The following is a 19,808-nucleotide window of genomic DNA, read 5'->3' as shown; positions in this document are numbered from 1 at the left end:
AGTAAGAAGGGACATAACACATATCCAGTAATTTATTAAATATGCAGGTGAAGATGGGGGCCAGTTCATCAGCACAGACTTTCAAGCAGGAAGGAGTTACTCTGTTATGTCCTGGTGCTTTTCCAGACATTTGTCTGTGAAACAGACCTCTCACATCTTTTTCTGTGATCACCAGAGATGGAGGGCCCAGAGGGATGGAGTCAGGTGTAGGAGACTTGGCTGATTGTGGTATCTGACAGTGAAATCCTCTAAAACCGACAGTAAAACACATTCAGGTTATCTGACAGTTGCCAATTTCCTTCAGCAATGGAAGGTTTGCTGTAGCCAGTAATATTTTAAGGCTTTTCCAAACATTTGCTGGTTTATTTGTTGGGATCTGATTTCTCAGCTTTTCGGAGTACCTTGTCTTTGCTGCCCTGTTCTCCCATGTTAATACATTCCTGGTCTCATTGTACAACATTCTATCTCCTTTCCTGCACTCTTTGACACAGTATAAATGTTTGAGCTTAGCTGTGAACCAAGGTTTATTATTGCTGTAGATGTGTATGGTATTGGTCAGCACACATAACTGCTCACACAAACTAGCATATGATATCATAGTATCAATGAATTCATCCAAGTCCTCTGAGGCAGCTTCAAACATGCTCCAGTCTGTGCAATTGAGGCAAGCTTGTAGCTTTAGCTTGCTTCCAAGATTTCACTGTTTTAATTATTGGTTTTGTGATTTTAAGTCTTTGTCTACAAACAGGTAGAAGGTGAATCATACAATGATCAGATTATCCCACAGATGCTCTTGGTAGAGAGTGATAGGCATATTTTATTGTTGAGCAACAGTGGTCTTAAATATTTTTGCCTCTGGTGAGACAGTTGACATGCTGAATATATCTTGGCAGCTCTTGAAAAGAAGGGAGGAATAATTCCAGAAAGCTGCTTGTTATTTAAAGTCCTCTGTCTGGTATTCAAAAGTTCAACTTTTGAGTATGAAATTCTCAGAGAGTCACAAAAAATAATAGAAAACATCAAAACTACAAGAGAGCATATCACCAAATATACCATCTTGCTGCAGCACCAACAATGGCTGCTGTTGCAGTTGGGCATTGAGTAGTTGTTGCAATTTGATCATTTTCAATCAGAAATTGATAAATTCCTGAAACATGGATAAATGATTAATGGGGAAAACAACTCAAGAAGATTGGGAAACTCTGAAAAATATGATAAAAACCTAGTCCAGCTCAATACCAATGATAAAGAAAAACAAATCCAATGAGAAATTATCATGGTTACACAAAGAACCTTCATCTAAACTGAAAAACAAAAAGGACAAGAACAACAATAGAAAGAGGCACACATAACTAAGGCAGAATACGAAGAAGGTGTTGATTACCATCTTTAAAGCGCTCCATGGCACAGGACCTAGTTACCTGCGGGATCGCATCCTACCCCATACATCCCTGCAACCAATTCGCTCTCACAGAGAGGGACTCCTCCGGGTGCCGTCCACTAAGCAGTGCCAGCGGGCGACGCCCAGGAGTAGGGCCTTCTCTGTGATGGGCCCAGCCCTCTGGAATGACCTCCCCCCCGACATTAGGACTACCACTGATCTCCCCTTCTTCTGCAAGAAACTCAAGACTCACCTGTTCCAACTAGCTGGCCTGGCTTAACTACAACTCTATTCTCTAATCCTCCTGGCAATTTTTAAATTCTACGGTAGTTTTTTAAGGTTATTTTAATCCTATTATTATTGTATTATTTTATGAAATGTAATATTGTTGTTATGTTTTTATACCTCTTCCATGCAACATGTAATATATATCTTTGATTGTACGCCGCCCCGAGTCTCTTCGAGGAGAGGGAGCGGCTTATAAATCTAATAAAATAAAATAAATAGAATACAACAAATAGCCCTAATATACAAAGATGAAGTCACAAAAGCTAAGGTTCAGAATGAAGCAAGAAATGTCAAAAATAATTTAAAAGTTTCTTTCAACATATAAAAAGCAAGAAAATATCAAGGAAACAATTAATCCCCTAACGAGAGAAGATGGAAAACAAGTAACGGACAGTACAGAGAAAGCAGAGCTGCTAAATCCATTCTTTGCATCTGTCTTCACATAAAAAGATAATACAACATAACCTATCAAAACCTTAACTGTAAAAGTTATAACAGACTAGGAATAAACATTAAAATAATCTAAATGGTAAGAACACCTGTCCACTCCAGACAAGTTCAAATCACCGTGAATTACCCTTCCATCTTCATAAATGACTTAGATGAGGGATAACACAAAGTTCTGTTTTAGGCCCAGTAACATTCAATATCTTCATAAATGATTTAGATTCAGAAGAAGAATGTATTAAATTTGCAGATGACACTAAACTGGAATGATTAGATAACATCCAGAAGATAGGCTCAAGATTCATACGGAACTCAACAGACTTGAACACTAGGCCCTAGCTAATCAAATAAAATTCAATATAGAGAAAAGTTTTACATTTAGGCAAGAAAAATCAAATGTATAGGTCAGTGGTGGATTCTGGATCTCGTTGCAACTGGTACGGTGCAATGGGGCCCAGCATGCCCCACATGCACACATGCAGCACAGGTCCTTACCTCCGCAACGCCTCTGTGATGCTCCAGCTGCTTGGCAAGGCATTGTTCAGGCGTTATATGCTCCGTGTGTGTTTGCGGACGCGCCAAAGAGTTCAAATACAGGTAAGGAGCTTGGGCAGGTGGGTGGGCCCTCCAGAGCACCGTACCGAAACGGTACCCTCTGCTCCCGGCAGGCACCGATACGCCTATACCGGGGCACACGTCCGGCAACCCACCACTGGTACAGGTACAGTTTAGGTGTAACTTTACTTAACAGCAGTAATTGTGAGAGAGATCTTGAAGTCCTAATGGACAATCACTTAAATATGAGCTAGCAGTGTGCAGCCACCACCAAAAAAGCCAACAAAATCCTAGGTTGCATAGATAGGGATAAAATCAAGATCATATGAAATATTAGTACTGCTTTAAAAAGACCGCACAATAGTTACTACTGTTGAGCCAGGTTCCACCTAATTTGTACTATATCATATCTGCTGTATAGCATTCCTTCCATTGTCATGTTGTTCATCGCCACATGATTGAGAAGAAAGGGACAATAATCTTGGACTCTATTATTTTAATAAGGCTCTTGCCCACATTTTGATTTACTACAGGGAAATCACTTACTTCACTAGATTGAATGTACAGCCTATAGATGACTGATTCTGTTCCCAAATAGTGAATCTCCTGTCACCAATACTTGCCTCCCCCCACCACATACCAACCCATAGTGCTTTACAGCACTCTCTGGGCAATTTACAGTGTAAGCATTATTTGCAAATTATCCCCAACAACCTGGCTCCTCATTTAACCAATCTCAGAAGGGTGGAAGGTGGAGCAAACTCTCAGAATGAATAAAGACTTGCAACAAAAGTCAAAGATAATAAACAAATAACAAGAAAAAAGTCAAGGAAACAGTCAGTCCACTAAAGAGATAAGATAACAAGGAAGCAGTAGAGAGAAAGCAGAGATGCTCAACTCATTCTTGGGCATCTTCAAGAAAAAAGAAATATAGCCCAGCTTACCAAAAACGTAACTGTATAAGACAGAAATAAATATTAAAATAAGCAAGAAAATGGCAATAGAACACCTGTTTGATCTTGATGAATGTAAATCACCAGACCTGATAGATTACATCCTAGAATTCTGAGGATGTTGGCAGATGTTATCTCAGAGCCATTATACCATATCTTTATAAAAAATCCTAGCGCACTGGGGAACTATTAGAGGATTGAAAAAAATCTGATGTGATTCCCATCTTTTTAAAAAAAAAAAAGGGGGGGGGGAGAACAGACCCAGAAAACTACAGATCAATCAGTCTAATATCAATACCTGGGATAATACTGGAAAAATGATCAAAAAACAGATCTGTGAACATCTAGAAACAAATATAGTTATAACTAGTAGCCAGTACAGGCTTGTTAAAAACAGATCATGTCAAGCCAATCTTATTTCATCCTTTGACAAAGTGACTAAATAAGTAGATCAGTGAAATGCTTTGGAGATAGTATACTTCAACAAGGCATTTGATAAAATAAACCACAACCTACTTCTTGGTAAACTAGAAAAATGTGGGATAGACAGCATCAACAGTGCTGTCTAGATTTGTAACTGGTGACAAAATGCATTCAATGAATAGTCCTTAATGGTACTACATCTACATGGAGAAAAGTAAACAGTGGGGTACCACAAGGTTCCGTCTTAGTCCCAGTACTCTTCCATCTTCATAAATGACTTAGATAATACAATAATACAATAATACAATACAATAATACAATAATACAATAGTAGAGTTGGAAGGGACCTTGGAGGCCTTCTAGTCCAACCCCCTGCCTAGGCAGGAAACCCTATACCGTTTCAGGCAAATGGCTATCCAACATCTTCTTAAAGACTTCCAGTGTTGGGGCATTCACAACTTCTGGAGGCAAGCTGTTCCACTGATTAATTATTCTAACTGTCAGGAAGTTTCTCCTCAGTTCTAAGTTGCTTCTCTTCTTGATTAGTTTCCACCCATTGCTTCTTGTTCTACCCTCAGGTGCCTTGGAAAATAGTTTGACTCCCTCTTCTTTGTGGCAACCCCTGAGATATTGGAACACTGCTATCATGTCTCCCCTAGTCCTTCTTTCTATTAAACTAGACATACCCAGTTCCTGCAACCGTTCCTCATATGTTTTAGTCTCCAGTCCCCTAATCATCTTTGTTGCTCTTCTCTGCACTCTTTCTAGAGTCTCCACATCTTTTTTATATCGTGGCGACCAGAACTGAATGCAGGATTCCAAGTGTGGCCTCACCAAGGCATTATAAAGCGGCATCAACACTTCACGTGATCTTGATTCTATCCCTCTGTTGATGCAGCCTAGGACTGCGTTGGCTTTTTTGGCAGCTGCTGCACACTGCTGGCTCATATTTAAATGGTTGTCCACTAGGACTCCAAGATCCCTTTCACAGTTACTACTACTGAGCAAGGTACCACCTATACTGTACCTGTGCATTCCATTTTTGTTGCCTAAATGTAGAACCTTACTCTTTTCACCATTGAATTTCATTTTATTAGATAGTGCCCAATGTTCAAGTTTGTCAAGATCCTTCTGTATCTTAAGCCTATCTTCTGGAGTGTTGGCTATTCCTGCCAGCTTGGTGTCATCTGCAAATTTGATGAGTTCCCCATTTATTCCCTCATCCAAATCATTGATGAAGATGTTGAAGAGTACTGGGCCTAAAAGATGAGGGAATAGAAAGGGAACTCATCAAATTTTGTAGATTATGACACCAAACTGGCAGGAATAACCAACACCCAGAAGATAAGCTCAGGATCCAAAAATATATTGGCAGATTTGGCAAATTTGTTGTTGGCCCTATCCAACAACATGAATTTTATTGTGGAGAAAGAAAAGCAAGATTTTATACCTAGGCAGGAAAAAGTTACAGATTAGGCAAAATCTGGCTCAAAGACAGTAACGGTGAGAGGGACCTTGGAGTCCTAGTGGACAATCACTTAAACATGAGCCAGGAGTATGCAGCAACAGCCAAAAAAGTTAATACAATCCTTGGTTGTATAAACAGAGGCATAGAATTAAAATCACACAAAGTATTAGTACTGTTTTACAAATCCTTACTAATACCACACTTGGAATGTTATATCCAGTTTTGCTCACCATAATACAAAAAACATGGTAAGACTTTGGAAAAAGTTCAAAAAAGTGCAGCTGAGGTGATTAAGAGCCTGAAGAAGAAGAAAAAATATGTAGAACTTTCCAGGAATTGGGTATAGCCAGTCTAGAGAAAAGAAGGACTAGGGAGGTCATGATATCAGTATTCCAGTATTTGAGGGGCTGCTACAAAGAAGAGAGGATCAAATTATTTTCAAAACACCAGAAAGCAAGGCAAGAAACAATGGATGGAAACTACTCAAAAAGAGAAGCAACCTGGAATTAAGGAAAAACGTCCCAACAGTCAGGACAATTAACCAATGGAACAGCTTGCCTTCAGAAGTTGTAGGTACTTCATTACTGGAAGGTTGTAAATACTGCACAGCCACCTGTCTGAAATGGTATAACCGGGGTGTCAAAATCAAAGCCCGGGGCAGGATTCAGTCCCCAGGGTGTTTAGATCTGGCCTATGTGACCACCCTGGAAACAACGAAGTACCAGTCTGTGGTGCCTCTGCCAGTGAAAATGGAGCTCCCAAGTTCTGTTTTCTCTGGCAGAGGGTTGCAGGAGGCTGTTGCAGGCGAAAACAGGTTGGGAGCCCGTTTTCGCTGGCAGAGCACTTGGGCCACCATAAGCATCCCCGACATGAGTGACATTAAGCTGGCCATGTCCACCCTGGCCGTACCCACACTGGCCCCCTGAGGTCAAACACAACCCGGATGCATCCCTCCATGAAATTGAGTTTGATACCCCTGTGGTGTAGGGTCTGCTGCTTGAGCAAGGGGTTGGACAAGAAGACCAAGTCTCTTCCAGCTCTAATCTGATTGAGTCAATCTTGAATTCTGTCAGGATTGAACTCCAGGTTGTGGGTACTACATTTAACCACTGCCTCAACAGAATTTTTGGGATAATGTAATGAAAAATAAGACACATTGATCTTTTTAGATAAAGAGATGACAATCTGAATTTGGCTTTTCTGTTTAAACTTTTAGAAGATACGACTTCAGGGAAGAATTTTATAAAATGGTCAAAATTGATTCAGATTATATAAAAAGCACACATTTACAGAGAGCTAACAAAACTTTGTAAAATACTAAAAGGAACAAGTCAAGAAAAACCAAATATACATGTACAGATTAGATTTAACCTGGCTCAAAGACAGTAACTGTGAGAGGGACCTTGAAGTCCTAGTGGACAATCATTTAAATATTTGCCAGCAGTGTGCAGCAACAGCCAAAAAAAAAGCCAACACAATCCTAAATTGCATTAACAAAAGGATGGAATCAAGATCATTTGAAGTATTTAGTTCTGCCTTATAAATTGTTCCTTCTCTGGATTATTTTGGTTTTTAAAGTATTGAATAGAAATATAAGACAGAATCAAAATATTGTGGGAATAAACGTTTTAAAGGGGCAGTGTAAATTATGAGCTTTTGTGAATGATTTGATCTTGGTTTTGGAAGATGCTTTAAAGGGAATTGAAATTAAACGAAAAGAATGTGGTATATCAATGGTTCTCCTTTATATAATTGTTAGAGAGGTTTAATGTGACTAAAATAATTTATGGTTTTGAATACTGTAAGACTAATTTTAAACTAGAATTGTGCACAAATGATGAACATGTAATTCAGTACAGAACCCTACATTTTTTGCAAGTGAACTACATTTTGCCGAAAAGTCTCAGTGTTCAAATTTATCCTGATCTTTTCAAACTTTGGGATTAAGTTAGCCGATTTGTTAAGTATTTTTTCTATCCCCTTACCTAATCTGTTTTTTTTTTAATGCTTACTGGGCTTAGGACAAAAATCTCTCATTGCTTATCTTTCTCCATATAAACATAGTTCCATTAAAGAATGTATGTTGGAGTTAATCTTGTCTCCACTTATCATTGTTTGAATATCTGTTCAACTACCTATTGTTCATTATAGGTTACTTTTAAATCCAACCTAGTGCTGCCAAACTTTTGAAAAGTAAGTTATAGTGTATTATGCACAATTTTCAAGCTAGTCAGAATCCACCAAGTCCCCCTAGCTTTTGTGAGTCAGCATTATGATCATTCCTGCATATTAGCTCTTTTGAATTCCTTTAACAGGGGATTCGATAAGCATTAGCTAAACTCTCAACCTTTTGTTCTTGTTAATATGTTCTCATTAGGATTTTAAATTGATTCATAATGTTTTTATCTACTCATATCAATGAAAAGTAAGGCAATATGTTCAATAAAGTGTTTTATAAAATGTGATATGGGATGGGAGTACAGGGAATATTCATTTTAAAAAAAAAAAACCATGTCTCCAGTTTTCATTTGTAAGAATACCTCTCAACTGAAGGTCAGATAATTCATGCTAGGACACTTCTGAATCCAACTCAGTATTGCCAAACTTTTTAAAGGTAAGATATACATATTGTTTGTCTGATTTAAAATTGGAGACACAATTTTACACTAGTCTAAATATAGCAGTTTTCAATGGTTTGTAAAAAAAATATTGAGGAAAAGAATGTTGAATGCTTGTCCACTGAATGCTATTGGACTTTATGGAATAGCGACGACAATCAGAGTTGTATTCAGTATCAAATGGAGAGACAATTCTGCTATTTCTAAATTACTGTAGTACCAAGCATGCTTAGGACATAAAGCAGCTGCCTCTAAAGATGGACTAACTATAGCCTTGAATGATTTCCTTATTTTACTTTCTCATGACATACGGTCATTTGTACACGGTAAGTGTTTTGTTCTAATGAAATCCAAATACTCCATCCTTTTAATGTGCACTGTATCAAAGAATTGGGCTTCAAAGGCTTTTTGGTAAACAAGATTTATTCCAAACTTTTATCAGAAAGGAAAAGAAGTGTGGGCAGGAACCACTTTCCAGAGCTATTTGTAATACAATATTATTGGTATATGCACTGTGAGAGGGAAATGACCCTCCTGTCATTTACTTGCTGGGAATTAAAGCCCAACGTTCCTAAGATGACCATCTTCCAAGAAGGTAAACTAGGATTGTCAATAGCCCCTTCCTCTTTGTTAGTTATTGGGGTTTTCACCTAATGTTTCACACTGTCAGGCTTTCATATTTCATGGTGAGCCAATAATTTAACCCTTTGCTAGTTTTGTGATATTCCATTAGGAGCAGAAATAGAACATTCTTATGAGGAAGCTTTAAGCAAAGGAAGTTCTTTTTTTGCAGTTTGGCTGTGACAGAACACTATGAGAAAAATTGATTTCCTTTGCTGTCCTCCCCCTACCACCTATGTGTCATTTCTTTCTTATTTCCTTAATTGCTAGTTTCTTTGCAGTAAAGACAGGCAGATCAATGGGGTTAATATAGAAGATTGCTAGGAGGCTGAATACCATTGATTGATCAGCAGGAGAAGAGTCCTACCTTCCCCAAGTTTTTGGTTTCCTCTTCAACATTCACAGCAGCTCTGTTGACATGATCTTCAGTCCTGTCAATCTTCTCCTGCTGAGTCTGAATGCAAAGGAATTACAAGTGAGGTTTCCCACTGGGAAGCAGCAGTAAGCCAATACATACCATTTTAATGTCTGTAAATCAGGCTCCCACAGAAGCTTTCATCTGCTCCTCTCTGTAGCCAGGCAGCCTTAATGGCAGTTCATTAATAGCTTCTGATTAGCTGTACTGAAAGCAGAAAATTACACAGAGGGATAAATTTAACTATTAGGCAATAAAAAAGGGCAGTATTATGTGGGAGATGATTGAAAGTTAAAAATGACTGTTAAACCATATTATTCAATCTAATGGTATATGAATAAGTGAGTTTACAAACCAAAGGGAAAGGGAAAGGTCTGATGTTAGAATGCTATAATGTCATTCTATGTCTAGATAATTGACTTCCACAAATTCCCCAGGCTAGCCTGTTTTGAAAGAAAATAGAATATTCCAGAGTTAGATGGACTAAATACAGAACATTTTGTATATCTTTAACCTTAAACTCACAATTTTCATTTCTAGTGACAATTATGGACCCTTATATAAACCATGTTCTACTAATTGTGTGGTTAAATCTTCATACTATTTAGTTTTTAGGTTTTTTTATCCTCATTCATTAATTGCATTATGAATCCTAAGATAGTATCCACAAAAATAACTCGAGCTATCATTTTTATTGGTTACATTAATTTAATTTTTATCGGGCAATGGCCTTACATTTTTAAAAAAATGTCTGCAGTAATTTTTCTCATATAAAAGTAAGAATTTTAAAAGAGGATTAATTTTTTTAAAGAAATGAATCTTCATTTAACAGATAACAGAATACAGAGTTGGAAGATTCCACTTCCGGTTTCTGTGGATGACGGACATGCTGTCCGCTGCTCGCGGTCCTGGTGGCCCCCCCCTGACTCACGGGGGGGCCCAGGGTGCCTTGTAGGGGCGTACTGCCAAGGGGGCGGCTTGCTGTAGCCCCCTGGAGCAGCGGCAGCCGCAGGGGGGCTGCCAGCTTTGCCCTAGGCACTGGGAGGCTTTTGGGGGGTGCGCTTGCCATGCGCACCTTCGTCCTGAGGAGATTGGAAGAAAACGCTCCATGTGAAGGCAACAGCAGAAATGCGGTGAGGGGGGAATTCCCCCGGGGTCTTTTTCTTACTTCTTTGAACAACTAAGTAAACAAGGATTAGCAGCTTTCTTAAGACTCTTTGATCTCGGCAAAGTGCTAAGATTGGAGAGGGGGTTTTTTCTCCCCCCCCCCTCAGAAAAGTGGCTTTAAACGATCTCTCTCTCTCGGACGAGAGAGAGAGAACTGGGAAAAAACTCTTTGATATTCACTTCTTTCAAGCAATGGGGTAATGACTCTCTTGAACAATTGCGAAAGAAAGAAAGAAAGTGAACTGACCTAATAAACTATGAATGGAAACTTTTTGAATGATTGTTCTCCAATCTCCTGAGAGGGCTGAGCCAAAATGGCGCTTCCTCCCCCATTTTTGCTGCCGTTACAAATGAACTGTTGTCTTTGAAAAATCTTCTGGGTTGGAACTATAAAACCCTGGTGAACCCTAGAGGAATCTCTTTATACAATCTTCCTTGGATTGGGGAAAATTGACTACAACTGGAGGGGAGGTGTATTGAAGACTGATATCCCACGCTGGACTTTGCTTGCCTGTAGACCTCGCTTGACAGCGCGCTCCTATAGACGCCATCTTTTCTGTCTAGACTTATAAACTTTCTCTGAACTTCACAATGCCTGCGAAAAAGGCCCCCATTCCTAAACCAGCCTCGGCTCCATCTTCTTCTGTTTCAAGTCCTCTTCCACAACAAACACAACTATCTTCCTTTTTACAACCAAAAGCCTCCGAGGGGGAACAGCAGTCTCAAGAAATGTTTCAACAAATGTTCCAGACACTCTTAAAGGGACAGGACGAAATAAAAAAACAGCTGGCGGACTTAAGGGAAGAACTCAGAGAGAATAAACAACAGACTTTACAAAATAGCCAGAAAATAGATGCTCTGGAGGAGGGTGCTGTGGGGGTGGGAGAAGAGATGAAGGCTTTACCAAAAAAAAAAAGCACTGGGATTGAGAATTATATGGAAAAAAATGGAATTTGAAAGGATGTCTCTTTTTCTTAGATTTCAAAACATACCTGAAATGGAGGGTGAAGATTTAAGGGAGATTATGATAACAATGCTAGCAGATTATATTAAAAGAGATAAACAACAGCTAGGGTGGGATATGGATTTGATATATAGAATTAACTCAGCATATGCTAGAACACACAATGTTCCAAGGGAAGTTCATGTTAAATTTTTTAGAAAGACTACAGAGATGAGATTCTAGGAGTTCAAAGGGGGGGAACCTTTAAGATATAAGGACAAAGAAATAACCATTCTGAAACAGATACCAAAAAGAATAAGAGATAAGAGGAAGAAATTCTTCTTTCTAACTAAAAAAATTATATGGAAAAAATATCTGGTTCAGGTGGTTAATTCCAGAAGGCTTGTTGATTTTCTGGGAGGGTGGTAGAGTGAGAATTAATACAGTAGTGGAAGCAGAAGCCTTCATGGAAAAACACAAGAACCTCCTAGATGAAACAAGAGACACTGCACAAGACATGAAGCGGGGAGGAGCCATGGCTCAGCCAACAGACAGGGGAGAAGAGACAGCAATGAGACTTAGGTCACAGAAATGATTTAAAAACACATTGCAATTGTTAATACAATGAAATGGTTAGAAGTGATATAAAGTATGGTTGAAGATGTTAAAGAATTTGAAGTAAACCTAAACTGCTAATATGTATGTAATAATGATATTTTGATATATATAAAATAAGAGAGAGATGTAAGACTCCAGGGAAGTACCACCTTCTGTATGATGTAGCTGTCAAAAATTTTCTCCTCATTTATGTACCCTTTTCCCCTAAATACTTGAAAAAACCAATAAAACTTAAAAAAAAAAGAATACAGAGTTGGAAGAGACATAGGAGATTTTCTAGTCCAATCCACCGCTCAAGCAAGAGACACTATACCATGTCAGACAAATTGCCGTCCAATCTCTTTTTAAAAACCTCCAGTGATGGAGCACTTACAATTTCTGAAAGCAAGCCATTCCACTGATTAATTGTCCTCACTGTCAGGAAATTTCTCCTTATTTCCAGGTTGGTTCTTGTCCTGACTGCAAGTGCTTTGAAAAATAGGTTGACCCTCGCTTCTTTGTGGCAGAAGGACTAGGAATGACATGATATCAGTGTTCCAATATTTGAGGGACTGTCATAAAGAAGAAGGGGGGGGGGGAATAAAATGTTTTCCAAAGCACCAGAAGGCAAAACAAGAAACAATGGATGGAGACTAGTCATGGAGAGAAGCTATGTGGAATTAAGGAGAAACTTCCTAACAGTGAGGACAAGTAACCAGTGGAACAGCTTGTCTTCAGAAGTTATGGGTGCTTCATCACTGGAGGTTTTAAAGAAAAGACTGGACAACCACCTATCTGAAATAGTATAGGGTCTCCTGCTGAGCAAAACATTGGACTTAGAAGACCTCCAATATCCCTTCTAGCTCTATTCTGATTGACATCTTCAGCAACTGATCTTTAATTTCTGAATGAAATCTCCATAATCCCTGTTAAAACAATCCTTGATTCTCTCCAAACCCAATAGTTATAATAAAGTTTGATTGTGATCATGCTTCATATTATGGATTATGTCATGCCCTTCCTCGAAGTTTTTCCATTACTGTATAGAATTTGAAGATAGCAAAACCATATGCATGTTTTTATGAGTTGACTTCCCATTGGAAACTCCAACTTACTTTATCAGATGCACAAGGTGGTTAAAATGGTGTATGATTTAAGTTGTAATGGGAAGAAAAAGGGAAGACGTTGGTGATGCAAATGGAGGTTATTGAGATAAATGATAAACAATTAATAGGTTGCAATATGCTAAAAAGCCTTTGTATTTGTTGAAACCTTCTTAGACTGCTTGAAATCTACTGAAGTATCAAAATGTTCAGCAACAAAAAAATTGGCATGTTTTCTAAGATGCCAATAACCTGAACTGCTGAAGGGAATTCTCATACCATTTTTTTCTTAAGCTTTTCTTGATGTCTTCTAAATTAGAAAGAATTAAAAAGAAGCTAAAGTTTTCATATCTTGTTTTTCAGAATAATAATTTCCTCAAAAAGACTTAATAGTATACAAAAAATAACTACAACAAATATTATTTTAAAACAAAGAAAGATACTTTAGAATCCTCCTCACATCCTAGTTTGTAGTAACAGTCAACTTATACTATGTGAGACATTACCTATCTTAGTTTGCCTTTCTTCATAGATCTGTGTTATAGCTAGGTGGAAGTAATGATTCTGAGGATGTGGGTGGGACAATCCCACTCAATGGACTTCTATAATGTTGCTACCTACCTTCTTTCACCAATCATTTCCACAGAGCAATTGTGGTGGTTATCTTATCAAGTAGGTGGAAGAAGAGTCCAACCCAGGTTTCTAGGATGATTGAGGGGTTTATGTTTTCCTGTATTACAAAATATTTTTCAGCCAATATATTTTTAATCCCTGAGATTCCCCCAGAAAATCAGTTTGATCTAGTGGTTAAGGCATTAGGCTGGAAACCAAGGAGCATGTGAGCTCTATAAAAAAGATCAATTGCACTGAAGCCTGCTTCACATGATGCAGAGGGTACCCAGTTGTATTTCATTTTATTCCATACCCTAGTTATTACTTGGTAACAACAAATGAAAAGGGGAAGAATAATAAAAAAATGCATCTAAAACTGTCATTTAGAAATTTATAGACATGTCTTTATGAAAAAAAAACCCAGAAAGAAGTAAAAATTAAAATGCAACTCACTTTTGATATATAAAAGTTACTGTGGGGAAAAATGAAACTGTGCAGCCTCTTTATGAAATGCTGCATGAATTACTTTTTAAATCATTGTCTGAACAGTTTTGATTTTTTTTTAGAAACAAGAATATACAATATGTAACTAAGATTTAATTCAGGCTAACTTCTAAGTCTCATTGCTTTTAAATGGAGAGTAAAATTATAGGGCCAATCTGTTTAACTATATCACATACAAAGTTGTCATCTTCTGAATATCCTGTATCCATGTTGGCGAACCTATGGTACGTGTGCCACAGGTGGCACATGGAGCCCTCTCTGTGGGTATGAAAGTCATCACCCAGCTCAGCTCCACCATGCATGTATGTGTGCCTCCTGCTGGCCAGCTGATTTTCGGGTCTCTACCACGCATGTGGGAGACCCGCGTGCATGTGCGTGGGAGTGTTGCACATACATGTGGGGGGGAGGGGGAGAGTGGGGGGCATGCCCCATTTTTGGTTTCAGGGAATCCTGCTAGGCCCAAAATGGGGGGTGGGGGGATCAGGGGTGCATGCAAAGGGGAAGGGGGAGCATGGGGGGGTTGCACACTCATGTACAGTGGGATAGGGAGCAGGGGGGTCACATGCACATTGCATTATGGGTGTGGGCACGCACATGCATGCTGTCGCATGTGAGTGCATGCTTTCGGCATGTGAGGACAAAGAGATTAGCCATCACTGATAAATTCTATTCTGTTTTTTCCTGCCTACGTTCAGGACCTTACTTTTCTCACCACTGAACTGTATCTTGTTGAATAGGGCATAATACTCATGTCTGTCAAGATCCTTCTGATCTTGAATCGATCTTCCAAGGAGTTCCCAATTCCCCCCAGCTTGATGTTATCTATAAATTTAATAAGTTCCCCTTCTGGTTATTTTTCACTTTTCTTGCACTTAGACAGGAAAACCAAATGCATAGGTGACAACATTCATTCATTCATTCATTTAGATTGATTGATTGATTGATTGATTGATTTCTATAGTTGCCCATCTCAGCAAATGACTTTGGGTGGCTTACAATTGCCACAAATAGCTGGTAAAAACATATCAGAATCCTAATTGCTCCCTGACATCCAATGGTTGTCCAGATTTTAGTAGCCTAGACTTGGTATCCGTATAATATACCATTCCTATAACATACTATTCCATATAATAAGGAATGGGAATTGAGATAAAGTTCTCTTACTTTCACTAGAAATATAACCCTGTAAAATTTATGATTCTTTAAATGAAAAATAACAGAGAGCATCTATGTTCTACACCTGTGTTATTACTGAAAACGTTATTCACATTTTTCTTATTTTAATTGAAAAGGTCTGCTAGTATGTTATTTAACTTGTTTCGGATCACTGCTCATGTTTTATGTTGATGTACTTTATGTGTTCATTACCTATATGCTCTGTGGCGAGATGTGTGGCTAGGAAATAAGCAAGCAAATGTTAATATAAAGATGAGAATATTGCAAAATTACAACACACTGATATTCCTGCCAGATATTCTACTCTAAATAGAAAATTTAAATTTAAAATAACATTATTACCTTTTAGGAAAAGCCATGATCTTCTATTATGTAAAGTTTTCTTGTATAGAATGGAGAACTTGGAATTCTCCTGAAAATTACAAAATTATATTTAACAGTTATGACAACCTTATTCCTACCATAAACAATCATTCTGACTACTGAAACTCATTTAGCATTCTGTAGTTGCTTGATATTGAAAGCAATATCACATATTTCAGGGTGCAGCAGGGACGGTAGATGTCCTAGTGGTTTACCTCTATATTATAACTGACAGGTTGTGCTAGAAACTAAGAGAGAACAGTAAGCAAACTCAGCATGAGTGTTAGTCAAACTGGCTAAATTATTCATTTGTGAATGAATTAACAGATAAATTTAGCCCTTCTTTTCTCCGACTAAAGTATACAGACATTGTTCCTCATTCCTTAAAATGAATCTTTGTTCTAATATTTTACTTTGTGCTACTTTATGCCTTGGAATGTTTTGAATCTATATTTATGCAGCTGACATGAATTTTCCAATTGGGGCATCTTCAGGGCATTTTAATTTGGGGAAAGTTTAGTTCTTTTTAAAATTTAAGTATTTCTCAAGTTAAACTTCATTCCATATCTCATATCATCACAGAGCAGGATCATAAAATGTGTCGTCCTGATCTTAACAGTATAGAATAACAGAATAACAAAGTTGGAAGGGACCTTGGAAGTCTTCTGGTCCACCCCCCTGCACAAGCAGAAGATCCTATACCATTCCAGATAAGTGGCTGTAAAGTCTTTTCTTTAAAAGAAGAGTGATGGAGCACTCACAATTTCTGAAGGAAAGCTGTTCCACTGGTTAATTGTTCTCACTGTTAGGAAGTTTCTCGATAGTTCTAAGCTGCTTCTCTACTTGATTAGTTTCCATTCACTGTTTTTTGTCTTGTCTTCTAGTGCTTCTAGGAAAATAGATGCCAGATACAAATCCATTGATAGAGATAATGTTTATCCCACATTATTTTTAGCTTACCAAGAATACATTGTGGTCTACGTTATTAAATGTGAAATCCAAGTATATTACCATGTTTCCCTGAAAATAAGACAGGGTCTTATTTTCTTTTGACCCCTGAAATAAACACTTGGCCTTATTTTTGGAGAGGTGCAGGAGGCAGCGAGCCTGGTCACCTCATGGCTGCTGCTGTGTTGCAATATTTTCGGGGAGGGCTTATTTTGGAGGAGGGCTTTTTTTAGCGTATGCACTCAAAAGCCCAATTGGGCTTATTATCTGGGGAGGTCTTATTTTGGGGGAAACAGGATATGCCCACTGTATTTTGTTGGCCCACTAATTTAATCACTTTGTCAAAGAATCAAATAAGATCTCTTTTGCATGAACTGTTTTTGACAAACCTGTCTTGGCTTCTGGTTATATAACTTGTTTGGTTCTAGGTATTTGCAAATCTGTAGCTTGATTATCTTTTCCAGGATCTTCCCAGGTATTGATGTGAGGCTGATTGGTCTATAGTTTCCTGGACTTGTTTTATCCCATTTTTTGAAGATGAGAACCACATCAACTCTTTTCCAGTTCTTTGGTAGTTCCCCAGTATTCCAGGATCCATGAAAGATATGGTTCAATGGTTCTGAGATCATCTGCCAGCCCCTTCAAGAACTCTAGAGTGTAATCTGTCAGTTCCCAGTGATTTGAACTCGGATAGAGTGGAAGCTGTTCTCTTACTATTTTCTTGTCTATTTTCATTTGTATTCCTAGTCTGTCTTTTATGCAGTGGTGAAATCCAAGTGTGGCTTGGTGGTCATGTGGCCAGGTGGGCATGGCCAACTTGTAAAATGTAATAAAACTACTTAACAATGCTCTTATTTATTATTTATTTATTATTTATTATTTTGACTTCTTAGTCGCCCCCTCTCCCCCAAGGGACTCGGGGCGACGTACACCAGCAGCGGTGTACTTACTTAGCAACCAAAATTTTGGGCTCAATTGTGGTCATACATTTTCTTTCTTTCTTTCTTTCTTTCTTTCTTTCTTTCTTTCTTTCTTTCTTTCTTTCTATCTATCTTCCTTCCTTCCTTTCTTCCTACCTTCCTTGTCTCTCTCTTTCTCTCCCCCTTCCTCTTTCTTTCTTTCCCTTCCTCTTTCTTTCTTTGTCTGTCTCTCTCTGTCAGGGTTCCAAATAAGATCCAAAATTAAATCAAAGTCCAAGGCAAAGTATTGCTCAAAGTTCCAATTTATTAAAAGAGTTGTGTTGGCACATCTGTGAAAACCCGAATCTGAGTTTCCTGGTTTTCCCCACCCAGTTGAGAGTTCATGATCTTGCCCCCACACCCACAAGTCCATCACATGGTCCAATCTTCCATGCTGGCAGTTCCACCCATCCAGTTCTGGTCAGGTGCAGAGATGTAGAGACAAAGGATGACCTTGGATTCTAGAAAGGAATTTTATTTTGACAACATCACATTCTACTCCTTACTATTCCCCCTCCTAATTCCCCACTAATGAAACAGCATAGTAGAATAGAATATTAGTGTGGCAGGCCAAAGATCCCGAAAGGAACTGGCTGCAGGCCTGACACTCTCTTTCTCTTTCTCTCTCCCTTCCTCTTTCTTTCTCTTTCTTTCTCTTTCTCCCTTTCTCTTTCTTCTCTTTCTTTCTCCATTTCTCTACCTTTCTCTCTTTTTCTCCCCTTTTCTTGCTCTCATCTTTTTTGAGCGTGCCAGCAAAAAACACTCCTGGGCCAGGATCATGGCGATGGGGACAGCGACTCCTCCTCCTGCTGCCACCACTGCATAGTGAGTTGAGTAGCTGTCTGCGCAGTGTGGGAGAGCCCTGTGCAAGGAGAGCCCTGCGCAGCGCAGGAGAGTTGAAGCTCTCCTTGCATCTGGCGACAGTAGCTGCTACGGCTCCCCATTCCCCACCTTCCTGAGCCAACACAAAGGGAACTGCGGCTGGTGCTGAGCTGCCTGTGAAGGACACGGAATCACAAAAACAAGAAAATGATAGGGTGCTTCAGCCATGTGGCTCTGTGGAGAGCAGATTACGCGAATGGGTCAGCAGGGAGCCGCAGGAGAGGGATCAAAGAGTTGCAGAACCCAGGACATTGGTATGGCTAAAGCAATGCTCTGGGAGGACAGGCAGTGTGCATGTGCAGCAGCCTCAGGACATCCACTTGCCACCTGCCCTCTTGGAGCACCATCGCTGCTGCCTCTTTCAGCCCCACAGCAATGGCTGCATCTCCATCAATGGCCGCTCGCCCGCCTACTGGCCAGAGTGGGTTGGATGCTGATCTCAGAAGGCAAGCAGGCATGGGGGACCACTGGGAAGGCCACATGGAAGGCAGGCAAGCATGGCAGGGCTGCAGAGAAGGGAGTCGACTGTTATCGCCCTTCCCCGCAGCCAGCTGGCCCCAACATGCTTGCCCGTCTTCCACACAGCCATCTGTTTGCCTGCCTTCACAAGCTGGCCGTGGGGACACCGGGAAGGCCACATGGAAGGCAGGCAAGCATGGCAGGGCTACGGGGAAGGGAGTAGACTGCTAGCTCCCTTCCCCACGGCTGGTTAACCCTGACATGTTTGCTTGCCTTCTACACGGCCATCTGCTTGCCTGCCTTCACAAGCTGGCCACGGGGACACTGGGAACGCCGCGTGGAAGGCAGGCAACATGGCAGCAATGTTCCCTCTAAGCTGCACATCTGCGTGGCTGCACACATAACAAGAAAACACCGCACAGAAGTTTCAAACTGCGTGTAGTGCTTTTTAATGTCTTAAAATATGACTGAAAATATCCCCCCTCCCTCCCTTCTCTCTCTGCACCAAACTCTCTCCTCCATCTGGTGATTGGTGAAATCAAGGAAGACTCTACCCGGAGACTGATGACACTGCAGAAGGGAGAATTCCCATTCGTCCTCTGGGGCTTCGTTGGTTCCTGGGAAAACGTGATTCGCTGGTTGTAGCCTGCGTTTCCCTGCACATCCGGGATTTCTCAGGCATTGTATTGTCTGAAGCCCCATTCTGGGCTAGGCAGCCTTTCTGCGATCCCTTCACTTTGCAGAGAGAGGGAAGCAGCGGGGAATTGGACTGCCTGAGCCAAAGGGGTCTATGGGATCGTGAGACTTGGTTTTTGAGCAGTCCCATTCCACTCTTTCCTTTTCCCTTTCTGTCCTTCTTCTATCTTCCTTTGCTTTTCCTTTTCCTTTCCTTTCTCTTTTCCTTTCCTTTCTCTTTTCCTTTCCTT

The sequence above is a fragment of the Natrix helvetica genome (assembly GCF_964273705.1).
Source record: "Natrix helvetica genome assembly, chromosome: Z".
In the NCBI taxonomy this organism is placed as follows: domain Eukaryota; kingdom Metazoa; phylum Chordata; class Lepidosauria; order Squamata; family Natricidae; genus Natrix; species Natrix helvetica.
The sequence above is the reverse complement of the archived record's forward strand: the minus strand, read 5'-3'. Positions refer to the sequence as shown.